Source organism: Lepidothrix coronata, unplaced genomic scaffold (genome assembly GCF_001604755.1).
Source record: "Lepidothrix coronata isolate B3197 unplaced genomic scaffold, Lepidothrix_coronata-1.0 Scaffold37, whole genome shotgun sequence".
NCBI lineage: Eukaryota > Metazoa > Chordata > Aves > Passeriformes > Pipridae > Lepidothrix > Lepidothrix coronata.
This window is the reverse complement of record NW_016690217.1, coordinates 1,383,584-1,396,518: the sequence shown is the minus strand read 5'-3', so window position 1 is coordinate 1,396,518 and position 12,935 is coordinate 1,383,584. Positions and strand designations below refer to the sequence as shown.

The window sequence follows — 12,935 nt, the reverse complement described above, 5'->3', positions numbered from 1 at the left end:
CCATATGCCAGGGAAGTTCCCTATGAAAAGCTACAGTGACAGCTTTCTGAGAATCAGACCATCCCACATTTGAGTGCTGTACAGATCTATTCTCCTGGTCCATCTGTTAGAGTGGCAAGGTGCCTGCTTGCAGACCAACATGTCCCTTTTAATAAAGCAAAAATAACAATTATTAAAAAAAAGAAAAGCTTCCAGCTGATGTAATACTTCCAAGATTTGTAGTTCCACAAGGAATCCCTCCTCAGTCACAGCGATACCATATGCTTCTTTCACACAACACCTAGTGACTTGTGTGCCAAACTTTGGTGGCAGGAAAAAAGAAGACTGTGAGTTCACAACTGCCAGGATGACAGACTGTCTATAGCAGTGGAAATCTGAGCAGTACACTGGGACAACATGTGCTGTCCAAACATGTCACAAAGAAGCACAATTGGTATCTGTGGCTGATAAAAGCATTCATCTCTGAAGTGTATCAATTGTAACTAAGATATTCCAATTTATCTTCTGTAACTCCATATTAAAACAATAAACTTTTTTTTTTTTAACTTTTGTTTCTCAGGCAGGTCTTTTGGGCATTCTGTATTTATTATTCTCCTGGAACCTTCATATCAGTATGTCCACATTAAAATGAAGTAATTTCTGACAGGCCCAAATTTAGCACGGGATTTGAAAGGCAAGCTAACTTAATTCCCGTTTGCATATGACTGTGAGAACAAACACTGAGTAGGAACAGGGAAACCCATTGTTTTCGAAGGACTTACAAAGGTTGGCATTCAGTAAGTAACTCCATAAAAAACGTACAAAAGAAGACTTGATATATTCCTTTCAGATAAGTGGACTCAAAGCTTAACAGGAGGAAAAGTTGGTTGATGCTTGTTTATTCTCCTGAATCTAGTAAGCAGATCTGTTGAGAAACAAAAGTCTTTCCTGTAGTCATTTCCTGACACACAGCAGAGTTTTTAAGAAAGTGCAGTTTTGGACAAAATACTATCTGGTTGCCAGTCTAGAGGCAAACTTCCAGACTAGCTGCATATATTCCGGGTTATAATTAGCTGAGATGGTTAATACAACAACAGTAGGGAATTACATGTCAGATTTGGAAATCTGCATTTATTCCAGACATTTAAATGACAAATTTGAACCTGACCAGGTAACAGCAGAATCTTCCATTGGAAAGTCTGAGTGAAACAGCAAGTACATATTGGTAAACAAAGCCAGCACTACATAGTGATAAACAGACCAACAAGCACAGTGAAATAGTGACACCTATGTTTGAAAACTGTTTTCATATGGATATCAGGATGCTCTAAAAGACTTCCAACTTTATGCCTATACCGAGTTACATGCACAGGTCTTAGTGTGTCGCAGTGTAGAATCAGGACTTCGCTGACTTGGGATCAGATCCACACAGGAATATAGTCTTCACAATGCTGAGAGTACTATAGTGATGCCACCTTGCCCCTGGCTTTGAAGCCTCTCTCTCTCTACCCTGCAATGGGAGAGTTAATTATTTCAGAATGAGCACCAGAAAAAAAACAACAACAGTACTTTGAGCAATTACTACTTACAATGGTCAATAGGAAGGCTATAACAAAAGTCTTACCCTTCCCTTTCCAGAGTTTTTGGCATTGTATTTAGCCCAGCTAGGAGGAATGTCTGCAAGGAGGCATGGGGATTTGAGGGATCTAGTGCCTCAGTTGGCTCAGCCATTTATGCAACCAATGTGCATGGCTGCAACTGAAGCTGGGTACATCCTCAATGGTCCCTGAACACAAACTTCTATAGAATGGACACCTGTGACCAGCGGTTCCTTTAGATCAAGGTAAAGCCAAGACTTCTCAAGGAGAACTGAAAACTTGTTTCCTGTTTTCATGGTGAATGAAGCTATGTAATTTCTTCACAGAGAGGGTAGAATTTCTTTACAGAGAGGGTGGTCAGAAATTGGAATGGGCTGCCCAGGGAAGTAGTGGATTCTCTGTCCCTGGAAGTGTTTAAGGTGAGACTGGATGTGGCACTTAGTGCCATGGTCTAGTAACTGCAGCAGTAGTGGATCAAGGGTTGGACTTGATGATCTCGAAGGTCCCTTCCAACCCAGCTGATGCTATGATTCTATGATTCTATGATTCTATGATTCTATGTAGGTTTTAATGTGTATGGGGCAAGAATTGAAAACTTATTTGTGTTGCAGTACAAATGAATACCACAGTGTATAATTTATCATTTATAATTCATAGTTCATAATTGCTGTTAGTGAATGGGACAAATATTTTCGATTAATACTGACGTTTTTCTTATTGCAGCCTGAAATGATCTTCTAGTCTGCAATTTGCTAATTAAAGAGGATGTGCAATCACAGAATGAAAGAAAAGCTCTGATTATCTTAGCCTATGTCAAGCCAACACATTTTTCCAGTGGAACTATAATGGTGAGGGTTAATAAGCAGCTTTAGTATAAAATAAAGTTAATTCTACATATTACCACCAGAGATAGCATTATTTCTCAACTACTGCACAGTCTCACAACTGAATATTCCTTCTCTGAATCCCACAGTAATGTCATTTAAAAAGAAAAATCTCCTGGAATTTCACATCCTACTCAGAAAGAATATATTAAAATATACTGAATCAAGCAGAAGATCAAGGGTCATCAAATAATACTATAGAGGTGTGTGGCAGAAGAAGGAAAGGGAGAAAGAAGGTAGAAAAATGTATGTATTGAATTGATTTCCAGTTCTGTGGGCTCCTTGCTGCAAGCCAAGGCAATTTCTCCAGCCTGTCCTCTTTCCTGAGGGCTCTATGGAAGCAGGTCACAAGAAGCATGAATTGTCATGCCATCTTCAGCTTGCACCTAACCACCTCCTTTCTCAGGATCCCTCAACAATTGTCACTGATTCATTTCAGATTTTTAGGAAGCATAAGGTCTACCATATAAGCAGAAGAGTACTGTACTATACGCATAACTACTTTCTCTGGCTAGGGGTAAGTAAGGCTCACTGCTACCATTAGGTAAAACAACACTGCTCACTAACTAGAAAAACTGGTCGTTGAGCAAACATTTCACTTGAAATAGAATCACAGAATATTCTGAGTTGGAAGGGACATAGGTATGTGTTGAAATATCCTATATTTAAAAAGGCACTACTTTCCTTGTTAGTCCAAATTAGAGAACTCCTAAGCACATCAGGACTAGGAACTTCTAACCGGGATACAGAACAGAAATGTCAGAACAGTACAGAAAAGGCAAGATGAAAGGTGTCCATTGTTTTCTAAGCTGGCCATTTTTAAATACTCCTCTCACTGGAAACTTTGTGTGTTTGTCAGCACATCTCTGTGCTTCCGATTCCCCTGCTTCCCAGGGGGAAGAAACAGAAACATGGTGATTTTCAAGGCACCTCATTTGTATGTAGGCAGCAGCTTTTACAGTAATGACATGCCAGCACCCTTTTCAGAATGAGAAATGCTGGCAACACAGTCAGTGCGGAGGAAATTGTTACAACTTCTCAAACCTATATAGAACCAGAAGGTAGAAAGGGGATGCATCGCTCTGCAACACAACGTTGTGCTCCATTCTTATAAAGAGGAGTTGTGGTCATGGAACACATTTGCCAAGAAAACCTACCAGTAATTTGAGTACCCAGACACCATCTCCTGATTATCTGGACAAGAATAAACAAGCCCTTTCCTGCACAATAAATGAGGGATCTCTTCCACCCCTTTTCCCTTGAAACTAAAGAACAGAGAAGGAACAAGTAGGGAGACTCAGATCTGTTCAAGGGACTCTTTGAACAGAACACACCCTGAAGAAAAGCAAAGTTACTGTAATCTTTCTCACTGTTGTCCTGCCCATTTCCACAGGACTAAAAGAACCTTATTCCAAGGAAACTGAAAAAATTAGTGAAACAAAACCTATAAGCCATTTTCCAATGTGCCCAGTATCAAATTAACAGAACACTCTCCTCCTGACAACCATGCAAAGTGCTGTAATGAGACTGAACCTCCATGGAAAGAAGTTCACAAGCCACCATTTTCACAAACCACCCTAAAAACACTACCGGCACTACCACTACTACAGGGTGGCAGTTTAGAGAAACAAATAGTTATCATGTTTACTCGGTGCCCACCTTGACTGAGCTTTTCAACAACAAATAAACAGTTCAAAGCCACAACAATGATGGTAAGAATGAGTGGGTGCACATTTACATTAACTAATGTTTTGAAAATAAAAGATATTTCTAGAATGTTGGAAAGTATCAGAAACAAGTGTAGCGTGTATAACATATACACTGGTGCCAATATACGCACAAAATATGTTTCTCTGAAAAGAATCAGTCCACCTACACAAAAACTAAGGATCCTTTGGCTTAAGAAATGACAAATTCTCACAGCCAGGAGCTGGGACAGGTTCATCTACCAGCCCCACAGAGCAGCTGAGCAGCTCACATCAGACTGCTCAGCAGAACAGTGGATGCTATGCCAAGGACTAATGTGTCATTTTCCTGCACCAGTTTAAAGTTTTCTTCTTAATTCAAGAGTAAATAGATATATGCTGCTGTGCAGATCTCTGCACCAAGCAATTCCCACACTGACTTTCTGTGGCTTTTTCATTAACTGTGAGAATTATTTATAGAATAATGGAAATCTGTTATCCTAAAAGTATATTTAAGAGACCAGCCTGTTATGTGTCACTGGTGCTCAGATTACACTACACATTACTAAATGAGTCCTCTTTTGGGGATGCTCAGAGGGCATGAAAATCTAGTTTACTGATTTGCCTGAGCCTGGGTTAAGTATTTCTTGTCCTTATTTCTACCAAATATTTGACCCCAGAAGTACCACAAAATAAAGAGTCAACTGTTGAATTCACACAACAGGGAGACAAGACACTTGCTCAAAATACGTTTTTCATCCAGGATAACCTAGGTTATTGTCTTTTTAGTAGGGAAAGAAATCACAGAACAGGTAGGAAAAAACGTTCACTCTAAGAAATAAGCTCCAAGTGCAATGTACCAGACAGAGATCTATGATACACAGTGGCTACCAAAATTTCTGAAAAAAAAAGTCTTACACATTTAACAGAATTCTTAAAGCGCCAAGTATTTTACTGGGTTTTATAATTAAACATACATAGTTGTTCAGACTACCAGCAAAGCTGAAAGGAATTTCCAAAGGGCCTGCACGAGTCAGCTGAACAGGCAAATACAATGGCAAACAAATTCAGTAATGACAAATAAAAAAAATAAAGGAGAAAAAACCCTTTATGCTAGGTGTCCTAAAATATTTCCAATTAATATCATAATTTCTGAAGGAAATTCATGTGTCACTGTAGTCCAGTGAAAACCTTTATTTAATGAACAGGTACTGTTAGAAATGGAATGGAAACACTGAAGTCTGTTAATGAATGAGATTTGGAACATTAATAAAAATAATGCAGTGTTTCTGTAGAAGCCAGTAGTGTAGACTCAGCTGGAATTTTGTATGCTATATCCAGGCATTCAACCTCAAAATAGGTGGGATTATTTCCTAATGAACACAGGAAAATGTAGTAAGAATAAGGGAAAAGAGCCTGAAACTCAGGAAAGTCTTCCATGGAAAACTATTAAAACTGATAAGAACATGTCAGATGATAAAGGCACAAATCCTAAGAACTTGTTCATCTTGCCTCCTAATACAAGAATATACAACTGAATACATGGTGGAAAACTGAATATCGAGTAAACAACTTTCTCATTCAAACTGCAAATACGTATGTTAGCACAAGGAGCCACAGAGACAAGAGCTTACAAGACCTGGCCGTTTCTTTGGCTCTCTAGAATATCCAAAATGCTGCTAATTAATGTTAACACCCTCTGAGAGCCATATCAAGCTTCATACTGCTGGAGGTTTGTCAACCTCTAACAATCTCACTATCTACAGGTGACTTCATATTGAACTATTGCTGGCTTCATGTCCTTTCCCTAATTCAGCTGACACTGACAAAATATAAAGTACACTGCTAGACAGATCTCTGCTACACTCTAGTAATTCCTATAATCCTAGCAACTACCAGAAACTCAGCATTATTGTCCTGGCCTTATTCCTCTCCATTCTCGGCATTATACTGACCTCTGGTGGGTGGCAGGAAAACAAGACGTCAAGAAATGAAGCAAACAAAAAGCCAAGATAGTCACACTCTGAAAGTTTGATGGGAATTCAGTGAAGGCATGAAGAAAGCCTGACTTTGAGAGTGCTCCAAATCACTCAACACAACAGAGCAGGAGCAATGTCACACTAATGACTCACAAATCCCTTTAGAGATACTTCAGCTTCTACACATGATGCTCCCTTGAGATACTCTCTTTATCATGTTGTAGTAGGATTTCCTATAATACCTCTAAAACATTGTATATACAGCAGCCCCTTATTCTAGATGAGGAAAAGAAAGAAAACAACAGATGGATCTGCAAACTTTCTATGCAACATACACTTAGAACTAAAGCACAAACGTTTAACATTTCTTGACTATGGTCAGGCCATATTTAACTATTTTTGTTTATTTTATTTTCTTCTTTTGCACATTTTAGTGTACCCAAAGCGAAATCACTTGTTTTTAAGAAGTCCTGCCCATTGCAGTGGCCTGTTTTGTGGCACACTGCCACAGATACCGGCACTGAAAAAACTCATGGAGCAGTTAATTGATATTGGGAACAGAAACAAGAGGCCAGAAGCCAGGAAAGGCAGGAACTAGTTTTCTTGCTGAAGAAAGTACAACAGGGAATTTTAGCTTTACAAGTGAGTGTTAGAAATCACTAAGGAAAACTAAAGACACACCCAGACAGAGTGGAACAAAACATTATATCAGAGATTCAGATTTTGACTGCTTGTTAGTTCTCCCAGGAAATCGATGACTACTGAAAAGGATGAGGAGCCAGAACTGTTTCTACTACACCGCCCTTGAAGAGTGAGACTGAATACTGAACTGCAATCTCCCTTGCATGTAGTGGTAAATTTATCAAGAACAAACTTGATTTGACATTATATTTCCCAGGGAGTGGGGGGGTGGGGACTGGGGGGAAGCCGTCTTCTAAGGATGTCCGTTGCCAGCTGTTGAATTACACTTTGAAAATGCAAAATAATAGTGAATTAAGAGATCACTGCTGATGTGAAGTATTTTATAGAGCTAAAGCCAACGCCTTCCAAAATAGGCTCTTTCAGTGCTAACACAAATCCTGTCCACACGCACCTGGAGACACAGGTACCTTGCTGCTGGAATGTTGCAGTGGCACTTGCAAGGTGGCTTTATGGATTTAAAAGAAAATCGTGGAGAAGTATGCATACATCAGTGAGTGTAGATATTACCACCGCTCCCTCCCATGCTTTCTCCGGTTGATGAGATGACACGAACTGCACGCTACACTTCAGGCTAGCCAGATGATGATTTTTCAGAAAACCTTCAAGAACTTAATATTCTCTAGCCCTTCAACAAATTTGGCTGAAACCATCTTGAAAAATATCACCTACTGATAAGAAGCAAAATAATTTCAATTATTAGATAAAAAAAAAAAAATCTCATCAATAACTTCAAAGTCAAAAAGGCTGAGTGTCTCCTGTCTTTCACTAGGTAGATAAGACATTCTGTCTTAATCACTGCAGGGTGATTAAGTCATGCCCTCTGGCTAAGTTAACAGACTAGAATAACTCAGCCACTGCATACTGCAGGTCAATGGTCTAATTCAGATTCCCCCTAAGGGTCCACAGGGCTTTGTATCAGAACAGATAAATTCACTGCTGCTAACCATGCAATATGTACAATAAATAATCTGAACAACAGATAGCAGTGCCCTGACCTGTCAAAGCACAACTCGGGAGCACCTTCTGCTAAAGCTTCTAGCTATTTGAATGTGGCAGTAAGGTATCTGTTTCCACCTCAAGAGGGTATTTTCATCCACTACATAACTAAGAATTGTTGTTAGTTGTGCCTTCAATTTATCATGTTCTGGTTTCATGAGGACAGTTATAATAAATAATATGATCACAGATTCAGACATTAGGAATTTAGTTTCACTGTGATCATCTAGAGCAGCAATCATAGGAAGTAATTCCTTTTTTGAATTATGTTGCCACTTTCAGAAAAATTCTAACCATGATTGGACTCAATCAATCAGATTGAAAAAGAAAATAAATACAGCAATGCATTAGCATCTCCCTCCCTTTGTAAATTTGTTCCAATGATTATTTTTACCATCTTACAAGTTTTTCAGTAAGGAGAGAACCGTGGGATGTGTGACTAACACCCCTAATCCATATTTACTATATGAAAAGCACTTTGATCACCATTTTCTCATGGTATTTGATTGTTTTGGCAAGTTTGCAGATACTACAAAGCTGAAAGGCTTGAGGGAAAGGATTCTATTCAGAGAAAGCTTGACAGGCTAGAGGGGTGGACCCATGAGAACCTCCTAAAATTTAACAAGGCCAAGTACAAGGTTCTGCACCCAGGAACAGGCAATCCTCAGTATCAGCAGAGGCCAGTGGATTAATGGATTCAGAGCAGCCTTGTGGAGAAGGACTAGGGCATCCTAGTGGACGAAAAATTGAACATGGACCCAGCCATGTCCGCTGGCAGCCCGGAAAGCCAATCATGTCTTGGGACATATCCAAAGCATTGTAGGCAGCAGGTCGAGCAGGGGGATTCTACTTGAAATGACTACATTTTTCATATAATCAGTTAGTGTTTTATAGATAGAATGATTCTCACGTAGCTATTCAAGCTCTCCTGTATCCACAGGCAGGAATAATAAATGCCACAAACATTTAAAATTTTTTCTTCATACTGTTCACTTATATAATCAAAATCTGGACTGGTTATATTTGACTTAAACTTCTCTCCAGGCAGCTGTCCCTGAGCTGCAAATCAACACCTGACTGTATCAGTAAAACAGAGTTACTGATCTCCACTGATTTACTGGCTTGACTGTCATCAACAATCTCATCAGCGTCTTCCCCAAGATGGACTACTTGTATATTGTAAGTATCACTTTACTCAAAGTACTTACCCTTATGCATGCATAAGTTTGGCTTGAAGTAATGCTCAAGATAATCTTCTTCATGTAGAAAACAGAATTTCAAGCGACAAATCAAAGCTACCAAAGGTGAATCTGCTAAAAAATTAATGTTAACATTAATTTAGTTTTGCTATAAACAGAGCACTACTATACCCTGTCTGTTTTAGAGGTATGTCTAAGCATAATGACACAAAAACTAGTTTCTGTAAACTAATACTGAACTCCTGAAAGTACATAGGCTTCTCCAGAAGCTCTAAGCGGTGATATTTGCTTGCCCTTTGACTTTTTCTCATATTTATCTTTTTTTCCTCTAACTACCTAGGCTGCAATAAATCATCCTCCCGACTTGGACATGTATTACAGCTTTTATATACAGTAAAATTTACATGAACTCGCCTAACTAATACATATGTGAGTACCTCACCTCTTTATACAAAGCATTGTGAATCAATACTACTGTTGCATGAGCATAATAGCTAGTCCGAACTATCTTATTGATCTCATGAAGGTCTTGGACTAATCGATGCATCCCATCACTTTTCTTTGTTGGTAGGATTGAAAGTGTTATATGGGGACATGCAAATTTCTAACAGCCCATCCTGAATCAATTTCCTTATAATCTGGGATAATCCTTTTCTTCCTTCTAGGGTGATGTCTAATGTACTGTCTAATCCGAACAGGAGCTTCCATATACAGTTTTACCAAAAAAGGTTCTATTTTTAGTCTCTCCCTATTCCCATCTTTGGCCCATACCTGTGGATTTATATCTAAACCCTCACTTAATACAAAAAGTTTAAGTTCTTTTCCCTGAAGTATTAGTCCTATCCCTAATAGCCTCATTAAGTCTCTTCCCAATGAGTTTGTCCCAGCCTGGGGCACTGTTAATAAATCCCTTTTCAATGTCTTCCCATTCCCTTGTATCAATACAGAGGGTGCCACAAAAACTTCAAATTTCTCCTTAGTTCCCACTGCAATAACTTTCTGATCAGATACTTCTACTTCTAAGGGGGGCTGAATTACGCAAGTCAGTTGAGCTCCCAAATCCACCAGAAAGGTGGTGTCTTCCTCCTGGGGTCCTAATTTCAAATTTATCAAGGGCTCCCTTTCTGTTTCTAGCCCCAAGAGACAGAGCCCCTGACACCCCTAAAGGACCCCTAAAGGACCCCTAGTCCAAGTACTCTGAATGTCCTTCTGTTACCTCGGGCATTCTCTCTTGAAATGTCCTCTCTGCCCACAATAAAAGCAGTCTCCCTTCCCCTCTTGTACAGGCGGGCAAGCCAAATTCATTCCTAACTTCTGCGGCACCCAAGGAGGTCCCCTGAAAGTTTGAACTTCTTGTCTCTTGCCGCCTTCATGAGTACCATACCTCTTTTGTGATGTCCCTGCACATCCCTGCCCTGTAACCTGTCTATCCCCCTGTTTATTCACCTCTTTAACTGTGGCTACCATCAACCAGGTCTTTTGTCTCTGTCTCTCTTCATCTCTCCAAACATATACTTTCTGCGCTTCCTTTAACAATTCATTCAGATCTTTTTCACTCCAATCCTCTAATTTCTCTAACTTTTTCCTAATATCTATCCATGAATGAGTCACAAAGATAGCCTTCAACAACTGTTGCCCTACTGGAGTATCTAACCAAACTCCAGAATATTGCTATATATCTTTTTTCAGTCTCTCCAACAATTCAGTTGGTGATTCTGCACCCAGGGTGCTGCTTCCCGAATTCCCTTCACAATGCAATTCTGATAATCTGTTATATTTTTTCTTCCTTCCTCTGTGTTCTGATTCCAATTTGGATAAGCCACAAGCATCTTCTGCTCTCCAGTTTGATCATGCACCCCTTGGGGATGTTCCCTGTCCCAAATATGGATTCCTGTTGCCCTGATCATTTCCCTCTCCTCCATAGAAAATAATATCCCTATTACAGGTTGCATTTTATCCTATATGTACATATTAGGTCCTAAAAACTGGTCAAATTGCTCTGCCAGACCTAATGGATCTTTTAGTAGTTTCTTTATGCCCTCTCCAAATTCCCATACTTCAGTATTCATCAGAGGGACATTGACATAGCCTGTACCCCCTTGTGCCCCCTGCATCGGGACTTCTCTAAGGGGATACAGTTCCCTGGGTGTCTCCAAACCCTCTCTCCTCCTGGCTCTACCCTGTGTCTGGGGAGGATCTGGAGAAGGTGCTGAGTCCAAGTTTTGCACCTCATTCTCCCCGGGATTATACGGGGGAGGATTTGGGATCATATTACCTGAAGGATTTTCTAAAGGATCCCACTCAGGACCCTTCTTCTTTTTCTGGTCACTTTGGTCACTACTTTGATCACTACTAACTGTATGGACCAGGAACAGCCCGATATACCCTACCCAGCAAGCAGCATATTCACTTTCCTCTACAGTCTCTTTCTTTTCACGTAAACATTCAATGCTTGACAAATCCAATCTTCAAATGAATCAAACTGGGGCCAGTAAACATTGTCTGATCTTATAGCACCTTTAGTCCACTCATACCTACAGTACTGGATCATAACCGCCTTATCCTTATCTCGAGTCTCTCCCAGCTCGTCCGACATATCCAGCATCATACCCAATGGGCTGTCTTGAGGAATGCCTAGGGTCTTTCCTGACCCTTTCTTTCCTGGGGACCTTTTAACTTCTCCCAGCCCCCATCCTGAGGAATGAACACGTGTGCTCCGGAATATGGTCCTCCCTTGGCACACACACTCTCTGTACACTCCCGAGCCTCCTCCTCTGCTGGAGTCACCCAAAAGCCTTTTTCCTAAGCCGGAACCACTCAAAAGCCTTATCTCTAAGCCAGAACCACTCAAGAATCTTCTTTCTTAAGCCGGAACCACCCATGGTCCTTCACCCCGAGGAGTACCTCACTCTTGCTCCACAACCACCATTTTGTCCTTTCACCAGCCAGTCCCCTTGCAGGGATATGGAACCGTGGCTAGAAGGACCCTGCACTCACTTCACACCTTTTGGTATGTCTCAACCACACACACACACACTCCTCTGACCCAACCATCCGGTAATACTTCCAGGATAGCTCTTCTCTTTTCTTACTGGGTCCCAAGCATGAGGTTTAACGGTTACTGGGGATTTATTTTTATACCGGATCCTGTTTCCTTCCCCCCCCTTCTTTGTTTCATGCCATCCGTGCTAGGGTCCTCAGTCGCTGCCGTCCCAGGAGAGGGCTCAGGCCTCTGGACTGCTGAAATCGGTGGGCCACACCTTCCAGGTTCACTGATCCCCCAACCAGACCGGTGGACATTGAATCCCGGACGAGCCCCCAGACTGTGAGAAATATCTCTAAATAAAATTTCAGAGATGGCCAAATGAAGTGAAACGAAGAACTTTTTTATCAGCTCACTGGGTGCAGCAGACTTGTAGCCAGGTCTAAGCACACCCTGAATGGGAGAGGCGAGCCCTTTTAAGATCCCTTGATTTATATAACCACTGCCTCACTCCTCCCATGCCAAGTCCCACTTCTTTTCTTCTTTAAAAGGCAATAAAATCTTCCTCTTGCAGTCCATTGGTTGTTTTAACCAACCTACAAGGTTGTTTCCACCAACCTACCAGGTTGTTTCCCTGCCCCGGCCGCATGGTCCCCTGGCAGTGAGCCCAGAATGGTCTTACTGCCTTACATACTTTCTGACCCACCTTCACACGGTAACTGTAAGCAACAGTAAGTAAGCGTAAGCGGAACTGAAAGCACCAGTAACTGTAAGCAGCTCACTAGTCCTTGACCAGTAAACGGCTCCTCACCTCTTCAAACAAAATGGCTTCCAGGTATCTCAACAGGAAGTACCCATGGAAACCCCTGCTTGTAATAAAACCACCTTATTTATTTCCTACACCGTGAACTCCCTCCACCCCAGCCCCTG

At 40.8% G+C, this 12,935-nt stretch overlaps 1 long non-coding RNA gene across 2 annotated transcripts; it reads right to left on the bottom strand.

Annotated features, from left to right (window-relative positions):
• Window positions 1–1,083: 1,083 nt before the first annotated feature.
• LOC108496173 lies at window positions 1,084–12,931 on the bottom strand. Of its 2 annotated transcripts, none has more exons than XR_001874364.1 (3): window positions 12,817–12,931; window positions 9,032–9,136; window positions 1,084–1,489 (listed from the first exon to the last, which is right to left on the bottom strand). It is a non-coding gene; the product is annotated as an uncharacterized LOC108496173 (long non-coding RNA). The 2 variants fall into 2 exon arrangements; XR_001874365.1 differs by lacking the exon at window positions 12,817–12,931 and adding an exon at window positions 12,628–12,729.
• Window positions 12,932–12,935: the final 4 nt, after the last annotated feature.